This window comes from Haemaphysalis longicornis, unplaced genomic scaffold, assembly GCF_048455015.1.
Source record: "Haemaphysalis longicornis isolate Haplotype H1 unplaced genomic scaffold, Haemaphysalis longicornis Haplotype H1 scaffold_3, whole genome shotgun sequence".
NCBI classification, from domain to species: domain Eukaryota; kingdom Metazoa; phylum Arthropoda; class Arachnida; order Ixodida; family Ixodidae; genus Haemaphysalis; species Haemaphysalis longicornis.
The window spans coordinates 221,646,687-221,661,861 of record NW_027526335.1 but is presented as its reverse complement, the minus strand read 5'-3'; the positions used below and the strand labels follow the sequence as shown (position 1 = coordinate 221,661,861).

Sequence of the window (15,175 nt, the reverse complement as noted above, 5' to 3'; positions counted from 1 at the left end):
TGTTACTACGCTACTGCTAAGACAACCGGTGTCCCTGCCATTTATCTACATGTCAGGGAGGAAACTAAAGTTGACTAGTGTAAATAGAACATCTGACTTAATCAGTGGCATCGGAAGAAACATGGGACAACTACCTCACACACAGCACAGATAAACGTAAGCAGTGCGGCCGCTAACGCCTTGAAGGCACATTAAGAGGAATTGCGTGACCTACCTCTCTCACGCTCTCCTCGGCGCATTCTACGTTTCGTGTGCGCAACGGGCAGGGTCGAAATTCCCGGTTTGATTAGCACTCTAAATGTATGCTACTCACCAGACAACCTAACGCCACAATTAACACGAAAGTTTAAAAAATGCCGAAGAGTCTAGGCACGGATACTCTGATAAACTGCTTGAAAGTTGTTCAGCTTGTGTGTGCGAGGCGACAGCGAGCGACTAACCCGAGGAGATTAAGTGACGCCGACAGGTACAGCAACCATCAATATACAATAAGCAACAACACACCGTAAGGGGACATACAGACTCGAGAAAAAAACGCACCAGCAACTTTCTAAAAAGCATTGGCTAACGTACGCTGTCAGGAATGTACAGCTGACTCCGATCCACGAACACGCAAGCTTAGGTGAATTACGGTAGCAAGCGTTTCTCGCACACGAACAACGGGCAGCGGAGCGGTAAGTTTATCGGACGCAGTGAGGAACATGTCACTAAAAAACAACCGTTACCAGAACATAAATAAGCAGCACTGACATTTTTTGCACCTGTTGGCAAAAGTACACTTCGTCGAACAGTGAATACACCCTGTGGATATGAAGAAATCCGCAGTTTTACGCCACAACCAAACCTCAAAACTGGTAACGGTTCCCGCCAGCCTGACCGACAATTTATTTAGTACATCCAGGCGCATCACGCGAGCAATCGAGAAAACTGCTGTAGAACGCCACTTGTGGCGCTGCATTCAAAAGAACGTAGAGCTAGCGGAGTAAAGGTTGAGAGATAGGGGCGCTGCTGTTGTTTAAAGTGTTGACGCGGTCCCGTTTTTCACTTACCGTCGTCGTACCCTTGTACCCGTTGCAGTCCCACATCAACGGAAACGGCTCCGCCCGCGCGACTGCCGACGCATGCGCATGGCATGCGCTACTGATGTGGCGGTCGTTTCGTAATGGTTTCAGCCAACTTTTTCTTCCTCCGTGGCTTGGGCGATGCGCGCCGTGGCTACTGGCCAGTCCGCGGAAGAGATCACAACAAACTCGGCACCCTTGATAGCTTTTATTTGCTTCGGAAAATGGAAATATGCTTTTAAGCGGACGATTACCTGGCGCGGAGGCTGGAACAATCTCAGATGTTAGCCACTTTACCCGATAAGTTGGGCCAAAGTTGTTCCTCTCCGCGGGCCATCAGCGTGCGCGATATCTGTGGATAAACTTTGATGACAGCTTTTCTGCGTTGTCGTTTGCAGTGAACACAAAACAACGCTGCTTGTTTGACTGCGTTCTCTTCACAACAAGCCTTTCCAAAACCAATAAAATATACTGCGACGCTCTTGATACCCACGTTATACTAAACTACTTCCGTATAGTGAAGCCAGTGTGACTCAGCTAATTAGCGAGTAACAATACATCTGCCCGTTTCCAAGCAGTTTTTCCTCATGAACACCAATACTGCAGGGAAACAGCAACTGGGGGCCAGCTAGAGAGGGCGGGTCATTCGGTGAACTGGAATTGCTACGACAAGGCGCAACATAAAGAAATGTAATACCGCTGATTTTTCCGATACAGCAATGCATAATTTGAAATAAGGATGAAATTTCAGTATTAACACACAGAAGGTGAGGCAGATGCCCCGCGGTAGATTCGTAGTTCTCCAAGTTTTGTGTCGTTCTCCTTCTGAATGGCAACCCCTCAACCAGTTCATGCAGAGAGTCTTTTATTTTTGTTTGTGGAAAATAATAGCCGGCACGAAACGAAAAACGCAAACGAACTTCTAAGCATAGCATGATGCGTAGCATGATGTAGGCATAGCACGTAGCATGATCTACACATAGCATGCGTAGCATGATGTACGCAGTGACGCAGTCGGTTAACATTATGTATGTACCGCATCACCGCGTAAGCAACGTGGACTAAGTACTTATTTTAACGCAGGCTGTAGCCATTTGTACATTCCTATGAAGCACTTAAAATTGTGCGCGTGATGACGACCGAGTGTTGAACAAAAACTGCTGTTTCTGCGACGCTTTGCACGACATGTAATAGCCTCAACAAGTATTAAGTAACGAGGGTGCTCACAAAAGCACCACGAATTCTTCACCCCTACAGCTGTTATGGCTTTGCCCGAATGGCAGAGGGAGAAACGGAAGACGTTTAGTCTTTCTCGAATTCAAGTCATTGGTGATTTTATACTGCACGCCTCAAATTAGCAAAATACGATGTTCACGAAAGCGGTTGGGCGCCGCAGAACACCTGGAAACGGATTCCTGCAATTTATTCTTTTCCCTAAGATATCCTTCCCTCGACATTTTTAATGCTTTGTACGGCGTTGGCAAAGAAGTTGGATATCATTTTCTGTCAAAGCACATCCCTAATATTTTATTTTAGCTGCTTTAAAAGTGCACTGCTGCAAAGCAGTTTCGAAGATGTTGGAGAAGTTTATTAAATTTTGTATGCGGTGCGCTCGTGTATTTTAAAGGCGCAAGTGCATCTTCGGTCAAGCAGCACCAAATATATATGCGGTTCATCGTTCCAGTTGATGCACGAAACAGTGTACACTTCACTGCAGCGCACAAGTTACGTGGAACAAGACACGAGAAAGAAATAGGCAAACGCAGTCTCCACAAGTGGTTACTGGAACATAAGTGTAACTGTAACTGGAGCCGCTGACAGCGCATGACCCCATTTATGCGGTTCCAGATAAAAACCACAAACACAAAGAAATCAGAATGACGGCTCCAGATAAGATCCACCTATATGTCTCGTTCCCGTTATTTTTTCGTTAGGATCCAGATAAAATATGTGGATCACGCGTACTGGAACTATCATGAAACCAGATTAAGAGTGTGCCGACGGGTTCTTGTTCCACGGAGACGGAAGATCTCGGAATCCTAACAGTACGCAGCTTCGTGGTTATATTCTCGCAGTATATCGGGAAGGTGGAATTAGTGTTGCGCTCGCTACATTTTTCGTACATTTGTGAGGGGTGCAGAAGGGCCCGGTTACGCGAACGGGCAAGTTCTGGCCTTGTGTCGGGCGCCGAACCGGTACAGCCTTTCCAATCCGAGCGTCGGCGCCAGGATAGAAAGATTAAGGGTGCGAAGAAGCTGATTGATTATAGGGTTTGATGCACCGACGCAACGCCAGCGATGAGGCGCACCGTAGTGAAGGGCTCCCCCGGATTAATTTTCACCACGTGCGCCGAAATCTCGTACACACGGGCGTTTTTGCTGTTCGCCTCCATCAGAAAAGCGGCCGCCGCGGCCGGTAATTGAACCCGCGACCTCGTGCTCAGCAGCACAACGCCTTTGCCACTGAGCCACCGCGGCGGGTGGTTGTGAAGAAGTGACGGCGGCACGTATACTATATGCGCCCGCACTCATTGAACCACGCACTGGGCTGACGCGCAAAATTCGCTATACGGGAACGTAACCGCCGTCAAATTTTTTTCTCTTCGCAGGTACAAACTTCTCATGGAAGCAACAATGAGGAGATGGCTGCTGCTATTAATCGTCCTTTCCGTATTCGCAAATCTGGTCTTCACGATAGTTGGTAAGCGGAAGTCCTGCGTCTTATCTATATGGAGCACCTAACTAAAAGCTACATTCACCGTAAAACAGTGGTGACAGGATACGTGGGCATAAAAAATTGTCCTTGGTTTGGGGTTTTTGAGCCCACAACACCTAACTAGAATTTCGAAGCTAAATTTGCTAAAAGGCGTTCATGATAAGGGAAATATTGTACCACATAAATAATCCAAAGAATTCACAAAATGCCGCCGGAAATCCTCTTTCGAAGAATTTACAAGGGGCAAGCGTACGAAGGAAACGGACAATAGGGGTGAATGCGTGGACTGGCGAATTGAATTTGGATTGAATTGAATTGAAATTTGTTTTCTCTATACAAAAAAACGGAGGGAAGGCAAGAGGCGGCTCGCCTGACAGTCCTTCCCCCCGAGCACTTTTATACAAGCAAAACAAAACGTGGCAATTAATTCACAAAGTGGAACATTGCAAGAAAATGTTTTACAAGGAAACTGATTGACATACAGACACACTCTTAACAAAATAGAAAGACACCGCTGTGTATTGAAAACAAAGGCACGTATCACAACGTCATTTTGAGTATTAAGTCATATTGGGATAAGCACAGGATGGCCGCAGTTGTTCTGGCGAGGAGGAGAGAAACTAGTCGGCCCATATTACGTAAACAAATTAGCTACACTGAACATTAATTGCGATTGGATGTCTTCTTTTTAAAATCCACTCTCATCGCTACCATATTTAAAAGAAAGGAAATTTGGTATTCTAAATGTCTGCCGTAATTGGTTCTTCTCATTCGCAGCTTAAGCTGTTGACGGCAAAAACTATACAGGGTGTCCCAGCTATCATGCACCAAGATTTTAAAAAACAGCAATGACGTTACTCGAAGAAACCCTAGTGCGTAATGTTTGCAGTACTATGGAGAAGCGGACAGTAATTTTTTCGTTAATGATATTTAACTAATTAATTGTAATTATCTAACTCGAGAATTACTGTACTAATCACTGAAGTGTCAATGAGGCACTTGTAGGTACCCACCTGGGGCATCTAACTGCGGTATTCTCAGCGACGAACTGATTGCGTACTCATTTACTGTGACTGATAAATAAAACCCGCGAAATATGAAAAATACCACGTGACGGCGCTTCGGCGCGCATCGCCATCGGCTTCGACTTCGTCGATACGTTATCAGTGATGTAGATTTTATTTTCTATTGTGCATTGCAAAAGGCTAAAATAATAAATTTGATATGCTTTCCATAGGGAGTACTTTATATAAAATGGAGATGTTGGCAAATATTCCGCACGACCCGCTTAGCCCTCAAAAATGTGCAATACCTTATTCTGGAATTTTATCAGTCTGCCATAATTCGTATTGGTGATTACGCCCCATACAAAATGCTATAGCTTAATATTGAATACAAAAGTGAGTAGTACAAAAAAAGTTTCAGCCATGTGGGAATAAATCAGATTAACCTATACATCACATCACTTTATTACCTTAAGACCCCTTAGAGGGGTCTTGGGAATGAATTTGTTTGTTAGCTCCTTATTTTTTTCTTCAGAAATTAACCAGTTATCGTTCATTGATCGTTCACTCAAGGTTGTTTAAAAATGAGGTAGGAATGCTTGGAGTTCAGTGACTATTGCATTGTAATCCCCCTTGTCGTATAGACGTATTGTTTTACTTTATGATCTGCGTAGTTCAGGGACGAATTCAAAAATAGCCTAAACAACTTTGTGGTCGCTCATCTCAGGAAGGTGTGTAATATGTGGCAAGCTTTAAGGTTTAGTTGTCAGTATCAGGTTAGAAGTTTCACCAGAAATACGCGTAGGTTCCTTCATTAGCTGTGTCAAGTTAAAATTTAGGCTGACGTTAATGGATTCTTTTGTTCTGGAGTGGCCTGTTAATAATTGGTGTGCGTCATTCCAGTCGGTGTTGGGAAAATTGGTCTCCAAAAAGTAGGATATGTGCCGTAGCTGGTTGAGTATATCGTTTAGATCTTCTGCGAAATCTGGGTCCGGTGGCCCAGGTGGCACACACCAAGGAGAACTAGGGAAAACTGTGCAGCGCGGCAGATTAACCATGGAATTTCGACCTTCGAGTGAATGTTTATCATTGAACAGGATAACTGCTCACGGACAGCAATGAGTACGCCCCCGCCACGTGTTTGTTTCCTATCCTTCCTGAAAACAACAAAATCTAGCAATTCGGCTAGAACCTTACTATTTGAGACGTCATCAGTCAACCACGTTTCTGTCAGAACTAGTATGTCGATACAAGATTTGATACTGCGTCGCGTTTTCGAAGAACGCTGCCTATATTAGCGAAGATTGCAGAGAAGGAAAGGCTAGTTTGTGGCGTTGTAACATTAACACGTTTTGTTTCTGTTGGATGGCGGGGCGATTGCTATGGAATTTCGTTTACAGTTTGGGATGTTTCGTTAAAAATGTATCTTTTTTTACTAAGATACAAAGTCTTGTACCGCAGAGAGAATGGTTCAGATTTGGAACGGGCAAATACGACAAAGTGTTCTCGGGCTTTGCGAACGGATTCGGAAAAATCTTCAATACTCTAGTTTGTAACTTTCAGTTTACGTCCATTCGAGAGAATTTCCCCTTTGGTTTTAAAGGAAGTGAACTTGGCTATTACAGGCCGCTGATGATCATTCCGCTGCCGACCAAGGCGGTGAGCACGTTCGATTAGTTTAGGGTCAAGAGTCAAGTGTAAGTGGCCGCGGCTATGGTTAATAATTATTTCCTTGGAATCTGCAAATTTTCTGGCGGGTTCGGCTCAGGGAGGCCGTAAAAGATGAGGTTGTTTCTTCTGGAACGATTTTCAGCGTCGTCAACCCACACCTCCATGTCGCAGATTTGACGGGCCATATCTTGAGTGTTGCCATTAATTGTTTCGATATCCTTCCTCACAGTTACAAGACCTCGGTAGTGAACTTCAAGATCCGCAATAGGTTTAGCTAGATCAGTCATGGCTTTGTTTGTTGTTAGCACCTGAGTCCTTGCGCTTCGGTGAGCAGTGTAGACTGACGTGCATATAACTTTTGCAATTTGGAAAGAATAAGGTTAACGGGGAGAGGGTCTTTAGTCGGAGAGTCGTCAGGGCCGGGGTCGGACTCCACGTACCCGGACAGAAGCAAGAGAGCACGAGCGACATTCAGACATTCAATTGCGAAGGCACAACAGCAATGTGGGCTCAGCAGCTGTACCAAAAAATAATTGCTCTTGTTTTGAGGTGCGGAGTACCTTAGGACCGCACAATGTCTGTCCGCGTCCATACGCACACCATTTGCAACCGCAAAAAGCACACAGGCACCGGCAGGATTCGAGCCTGTGTCTGGTAGACCAGATAGTGTTAGTGTCAGTCACCTTACATATTGGGCTGCGACCGCGAGATAGTACCCGAGAGTCAAACGGCTCACTCCCTCTCCTGTAACGGTGCGGAGTACCTTCGCACCTCCCAATGTCCGTCCGCCCCCATCCGTGCGCACACCTCCATCAAGCGAAAATCAAGCGAAAAGAATTTGAGCCGTGATTTGCAGTTTCATTTAGGGAATAATCAAGGTGCAACTCACAGCTCAAATCGAATGACGGTCGGGGCGCAAATCGGATGTTACTCGGGGCGCAACCTGGATGTCATTTCGAGTCCCCGCACTCCGTACCCTCGCCATCATCAACGGAGTGGAGATGCTGCCATTTTTTATTGAAGAGGTCATGTGGTACACTAACCCGCATAGCGAAGACGAACGGGTTAGTGGTCCGTGTGATGACACAGCCACAGAGCCCACAAAGCTTGACGGGTGGTTGCTGACAATTTATAGCTGTTGTCGCTGAACTGGTCAATGACGGCTGTGATACGATGATGACGTCGGCGATACCGTGATCTGCCGGTGGCGCAGCAGGATATCCGGACGTGTTTGCAGCACGCATGAGAAGGACGGCGTCATTCCCGGTGCTGAGTCGCTCGCGGCACACTGGAACATCCAATGAGGCAGCCAGCAGAGCCGGAACCAGCAACTGAACTATGATAGGGGCGAGCGCCTGCATTGCGAAGACGAACGGGTTAGTGGACCGTGCGATGGCACAGCCACACAGCCCATCTACATGCATACACACATGCAGCCTACCGACCTACTGAGATCAATTGCCAAATTATCAATGTCAAAGTTCCAAGGGAGAGTTCCCTGACACCAGGCAGCACAAAATTTTTGTTGCTTTTCCTGTTTTAGTGTCACGACTCCAAAAATAATCTCGACGCCAGAGTTTTTCGGCCTATTGATAGGAACAAACATTATTTATTTGGTTTTATCAGCGTTTAGTTGGAGCTTATTTAAGGTTTGCCAGGCGGATAGCTGATTTAGGTACGTATTGACCATGTTTTCGAGTTCAAAAAGGGTGTAGTACGTAAAGAAATTGTTAGTATCATTGGCGTACATAATTACTTTAGGGTATGCTGCAAAAAGTCGTTCAGATCACATCAAAAGTCGCACGCATCTTTTCATTTTGATTTCGTCTGACGTGTCAGCGCATACACTGACGTACTGACATTGATCAGTAATAACTTCAGTATCCCCCCCCCCCCCCCCGCACACCATATTTTTAAAGTTTCGAGAACAGGACATCATGGCACACACAGTGTGGCAGCGTGGTAGCGTGTTGTGGCGTGGTATGAAGCGAGCGGCCAGCGAATGTTGCAGCCGTGAAGAAGTCCACAAGCTGTAGGCAAAACGTAACTTGTTTACTTCATAGCGAGAGATGAGCCGAAGCCAAAGACCAATGCCCCGACGGGCGAGGTTACAGTACAGGACAAGGGCAGAGTGACAGCATTGATTCACTGCTCAAACAGGAATAAACTACAGCGCTTGGGGGGGGGGGGGTCTCTTATTTATACCCAAAGCGCCAACTGTCAAAACAAGCGTTCCCGCTAGATTGTGCCCACAACACGAACGGCACAGACGACACAACACTCTTTCCAGAGTTCGTGAGAGTCGGTAGTAGCGGCGCAGGCTGAGTCCGAGAGAGGGGAGAGGAAGTCTCCGCAGCGAACGCGGGGCCTCCGTGCCTCCTCTGCGTGTTGCGTCGGCACGCCATCGAAGTTCGATCGTGCCGACAGATAGGCGCAAGAGATCCAGGCAAGTCGCAGCTTGTCTGAATTGCCTGCTTCAAGTGTGAGTCACCGACAGGGAGGGCCTTCTTGAAAGGCGAACGTAGTGGAGGTTTCGCCGCACAACTGAGGAGTGTTGAAACAAAGCCCAGCGGCCGGCTCATTCGTAACACCGCTTGGCTGCACACCTAGAGTCGAGCACAGCATCGACACTGGTACCCATGCTCCCCTGCTCCCCTTCGGCAGCGGCCCCATCGTGTTTCCTCAGCCGAGCGCCGGACCATCGAGCAGCATGTGGATGACATGCTTCAGCGTCGAGTTGTTCGACCCTAAAGCAGCCCGTGGCCATCTCCTGTCGTTCTCGTCACGAAAAAGGATGGATCCATTTGCTTCTGCGTGGACTACCGTCACCTCAACAACATCATGCGCAAAGACGTCTATCCGCTCCCACGCATCGATGACGCTGTGGACAGCTTGCAGGGGCAGATTTCTTCTCGGTTCTTGACTTGCCATCCGGATATTGGCAGGTACCTATGGCGGACGCTGATGTCCCGAAAACGGCATTTGCAACCCCTGATGGACTGTTTGAATTTATTGTTATGCCGTTAGGGCTGTACAACGCCCCGGGAAAATTTGAACGCATGATGGACAATAGTCTGAGGGGACTCAAGTAGGAAATTTGCTTGTGCTACACTCTTAATCTGGATCCACATAAGATCCACTTAGTAACTGGAACTTTTTTGCAAAAAAGTTCCACTTATATATTTGGAACAGTGTTCCACATATCCTGAAAATGTAAGTGGAACAGTGCACCACATATTTTTGCAGCTATATTATCTGGATCGGCGTTCCAAATAAAAATATACGGATCACTGTTCCAAATAAACTGGTAGTGTAAGTTACTGGAACACTGATCCACGTAAAATGATTATGGATTTATCCGGTGCGCCGTTCCAGGTACCTTCAGACCAGCTGTTTATATAAAACGGTGTTCCGATAGACGTTGAGAAGCTGTCTATGGGACTCCACTTTTCCAACATATCTGCTTTCCTGTTGGTATAAACTGAGGTCATTTGCCAGGCTGGCGGATGCATTGGTATCAGAAGGAAACCGCAAGCACCATTCTAACGCAGCTTTGACATATGGCCCACAGTGATACCCACAATTGGAAAACAGAAACCGCCGCAGCAGTGTGGTCCCTGACAGTTCCCAACAGTTGCCTATCGGAGCACAGTTCTATATAAAAGTTGGTCTGAGATACCTGGAGCGGCACACAGAGACTTTGGCTTCATCCGCCGAATCCTGTTCTGGGTTTTGGCTGCATGTAAAAGAAACAAGACTCGCATTAAAATACACACCAAACCAAAACTATTAGCACTGATACAATGCTTTTAAAAACACGAAGGAAATTTTATTCGCTCGTATTATTGCGCACATTTGAGATACGGAGACATATCTGTTTCCACTTGGGCAGAAAATGACCAGCGTACAGGATCAAATACCAAAACGATATCAAGTGGCCAAAACGATCTAAGTGGCATTTTCCTATTTTTGCTAATATTTACCATTCTTTTTTGCTAAAAACACGTGGGTAATAAAGATGGCTTTAAGCGCAACCGCGTCACAAACAGACTTGTACATCTACCCTCGCAGTAACTCAAAAAGCATTACACAACAGTGAGCAAAAAATATGCTGTTTTATGACATGAAATCAGGTACCGCAGATGCGGAAGTACCCACAGCGCTTGCCATACCATGTTTACGCATCCCGGTTCCAAAAAATGCAGTTTACTACTAAATTGTAGGGAAAAGCCAAAAATACAAGCCATACGCGGTTGGATTATCACAAGACCTGCAAGAGTGTAGGAAAAGAACACCGGAGCCAATACTAACAATTTAACATTTGCACAGAAAAAATTACCGGAAGCATGTGGCACTATTGCACAACTAAAACATACACCATATATCAATATCAAGCTAACTGTAATATCAAGCTAACTGTAGCCAAAACCGACTATATACGCGCCCTGAAAAAGCCTTTCACTGAAGCCGCGTTCTTTCCCCGACAATTTGTAGCTATTTAAAATAACTTATCCAAAAAAAAGCTCATAACACCCAGTGTGAATCTTACAAAATTTTACAAACCAGATAGCTCGGAGCATGTTACGCATTTTAAAATTTATCAAGCAGCCTAACTCTAAAGACGTTATTAATTCCCTCAAGAACAATTCAGACATCCCAAATAACCAAGCTAGGTAGCGTTGAAACATACAGGTGACCAATTTTACCAAGCGAACTTGGAAGCATTTTTCCAGCCCGGACATTTATCTGAGGTAAAATTCAGTTGCGTGCTATACAAACCCTACTATCATGACGACAGTATGCTTGTGACCAAAGCACTGCCTCTAACAAGCGAGAAATGCAACTTTGTCCAAAGTAAACAACTTTTTCAAGCCAAATAGGTATATTTCGCATTCTTCTAGGGCTTAGGTGTCAGCTAAGATAGAGTACAAAAATTGAGTAATAAAACCCCAAACCGTCTGTGTAAATAATTACTCTCACGTTTGCATCCATCAACAGCAGCACTGCCATGGAAAAAAAATTTCGAGCTGCACTTGAATAATAAAAACGTTACAGTGCAGTGCCATTAGCTACATTAACAGAGTAACAGAGTAGCGGCAAAGGCAGCCTGCGCTTTGTGCCAATAATGAAAAATTGCAAAGGAAAGCACGACTTCACTTTTGCAGTTGACATGCCGCTTGCATCTACCAATCATTTGAATCACGACATATCTTTCCGAATAGGCTTAAACGTCTAACAATAATTTAAAACCCCAAGTAGAGTGACCACATCAAGTCTTTCAACAGAGCTTTAAACTTAAATGACACCAGGCCACTGTTAAATGGCCAAGAACTCTCTGCAAAAGTCCCAAGAACTCTCCAAAGTCGCATAGGTTTCAGGAGATTAAGATGAAATATACGGCGAGGAGGATGACCACATCTTGATGTGACAATGCAGGCGGAAAATCCATGACGTGTTTCTTGCAGACAATATTTACGTTGCCATTCTCTTCTCTCAAAATAACTGGACGTCGAGAATAACTGGACCACGTCATGTACCTTTAAGGAAGGAACAAGAAAATTTTGTTAGACGGTGGCTTTAAATGAGTGAGTTGCTTAGGATACCCCTTTTATAGCACAGTAATTGATTGAAATATCAGCGATTTCTTGGTTTCTTTTCTGGGAATGCTGCTAACAATGTACAAAAAATATTAGCACAGACTGTCAATGGCAGTTCTCTAATTTTGGAAAGCAACCGCATTGGGCGTGGCCGTGGCGCCGTATTATCACAGCAGCAACTCTCAATGTGAAAGCAAAATGTTTGCAAAACTTGAATGCAAAATAATAGTCTTTTTGTCCACATGTTGCAGCATCCGAAACAGGCTGAATGTGAAGGTATTTCCCAATTTGGAGTTCACGATTTATTCTTAACAGTAAGATTTTGCTACAAAGAAAACTACCACAAATTCAGTCCCGCAAAAATAAAATGCCAGCTTCAATATACACTACCATAAATTGAGTCCCACAAAAATAAAATGCCAACTTACCCAACTAAAATTAAGATGCAGGCATTCCTGGCAGGGCCTCCTCGGAGTGATTTTCCAGGAAAGTTTTGCCAATGTGTTCCCAAAAGCTCTTACTGTCATTTTCACCTACAGGTCAAGTTGTCACTGAAATGGTGTTCCGAAGCCATTACGTATAATGCAACTACCTAAAAAGGGACCATCAAAGTTCCAGAACTGGGAGTGCGTACTTACTTGTAGAATGCAATGATTTCATCCCGTACAACGGCTTTCACGTGTTTCCTTTTTTTGAACACACGACTTCAAGAACGGTGAACACACGCCTTCAAGAACCAGGAAAATGGCAGTATGCATTCCTTGTTCCATTGTTTTAAGTCCCGGTCCGCCCTATTTCCTAGAAATAAAAACAGTATAAAAATATCCAAGCATAAATTTACGCTTCCCTCTAAGAAGGGAGTACTACAAGATCTCGTACAAGGCCTGATTAGTTGTGCTAAAATTTATTTTGCATCACGAGCCCTGGTAACGTTTTCAGGCGAAACAATTTTAAATATAAAAATATTTGAACATTTTTAGGCTCACCTGTCATTGCTCCATGCGGAGTGGTGAACGTCTGTATAATACGCAACACTCAAGAGGCACTCTTTTGTGGCTTTATAACTTCCACAATGCATTCACAATCTGTCACACTTGTCACGACGACGCCTCGGCGTGCCGAAGATGTCTTCAGCCACAGTGAATGCCACAGCCATGATTTCACAGGTATATGTAAGGAATGGAAATAATTCGTTTTAATTACTATTCTTCAGACAAAGGAAAACAATTGTCGCAAACTACCAGTGTAGAGACAAATTTCTCCACAGTCAGCCATAGTCTGCATCTGGACAGGTTACACAGATCGAATACAGAATGTAGCAATCTGCTTTCGCAGTATATTTTCTAAGTTCAAGGAAGCACAGAAATGGGTTAATGTTGGGTGCACATAGTGATGCAAGAACTTATCACCGGAGCGTTGTCGGAAATTATTTCGACTCTCGAGTTACCACCGACATTGACGGCATAAAAATGCAAGAGTGGCTTATTTCTAACGCGGTTCGTGAAGTAGCAACCACTAATTATGGATATTGGATAATTATCCTGAAGTCTCAAGTTACCAATGACATTAACAGCATAGAAACGGCAGCACACTTTCTATATACCCGCTGCGTGTTTCCACATATTTCTTCCCTTCTACAAAAGAAACGTTTGTTACTGCGGTACGGCTAAGACAACCACTGTCCCTTCCATTTCTCTACACTTCAGGCAATGTAAAATAGATCATCTCAATTGGTCAAAGGAATTGGAAGAAACATGGAACTGCATAACACACTGCACAGATAAACGTAAGCTGACGCCTTGAAAGCACATCAACACAACTCGAAATAGCGTCTACCTTGCGCGCAACGGGCAAGGTCGAATACTCCCGGTCTGGTAAGCACAGTAAATGGCTTTCTACTCATCAGACTAACACAACGCCGCAATTACCACGCAAGTTTTAAAAATACCAATAAATCTAAGGACGGACGCTCCGACAAACTTGCTTGGAAGTTGTACACGTGTGCACGCGCGATTATCGCGAGCGACTAACCCGAGAAGATTCGCTACCGCAGACATACACAGCTACCGTCAATATACAACTAAGCAAAGCCACACAGTAAGGGAACATCCACTCATGAAACGCGCAAACAAGGAACTTCTGACGTACGCAGTCAGAAATGTCCAGCCGACTCTGACCCACGAACACGGGAGTTTTGGTAAATTACGGCTGCAAACGTTTCTCCAACACAAAATGTTACACGCCGCGACCACAAGCATGAACGACACACGAACAACGGGCATAGACGCAGTATGTTTATCGGACGCAGTTAACAAGGATGTCACTGAACAACAACCGTTACCAGCACATAAATAAGCAGCACTGACCTTTTTTGCGCCTCCTGGCAAAACTCCACTTCGTCGAGCAGGAAATACAGCCCAGGGATATGAAAAAATTCGCAGTTGCACGCCGCAATCAACCCCATTTAAACTGCTAACGGCGCTAACGGTTCTCGCCAGCGTGACCGAGAATTTCTTTAGTAAATATCAGGCGCATCGCGCGAGCAATTGAGAAACCCGCGTGGGAGTGCCACTGGTGGCGCTGCATGCGGAAGACCGTAAAATTAGCGGAGGGAATCCTGGAAGATGGGAGCGCTGCTGTCGTTTAAAGTGTTGACGCAGTCCCGATTTTTATCCGTCGTCATCGTACCCGTTGCAGCCCCACTGTACCGTGAATCAACGCAAAAACAGCTCTGCCGTGCTGCTGCTGACGCATGCGCATTGAATGCGCTACTGGAGTGGCGGCATGGAGGAAAAAAAAGCTTAGGAGAGGCCCCCAGCTATCCCCGCGCATTGGCAAAAGTGTGGAGGAAGTCACGTGTTTTCGGCGGCCATTGGAAGTCGCTTAGCAACGGCGTCCTAGCAACAGCCCGCCCGCCGTTCGCCAGTCATGGAGGAAAGGCAGCGCCTGCATGCCTTGTCGTCCGATTGCGAAGATTGCTGCTTCGCTTTGCTGCGCTTTGGTCTTGCGGAACTCGAAAAGAATGCTGCGAGTTGCGACAGCTGCGCCGATGTGAATATGTCATTTAATTTCTACTTGCAAGTGCACCTTGTACCGCGTCAAGCTTTTGCTCCGGTCGCGATCACGA

General features: G+C 45.4%; 1 long non-coding RNA gene and 1 pseudogene across 1 annotated transcript; both read right to left on the bottom strand.

The window, feature by feature from the left end:
* Window positions 1–6,160: 6,160 nt before the first annotated feature.
* Window positions 6,161–7,500, bottom strand: LOC144175725 (uncharacterized; annotated as a pseudogene).
* A 3,096-nt stretch (window positions 7,501–10,596) lies between these two features.
* Window positions 10,597–14,751, bottom strand: LOC144175998 (uncharacterized). The gene is made up of 5 exons (XR_013323746.1): window positions 14,415–14,751; window positions 13,035–13,176; window positions 12,687–12,846; window positions 12,477–12,599; window positions 10,597–11,988 (listed from the first exon to the last, which is right to left on the bottom strand). It is a non-coding gene; the product is annotated as an uncharacterized LOC144175998 (long non-coding RNA).
* Window positions 14,752–15,175: the final 424 nt, after the last annotated feature.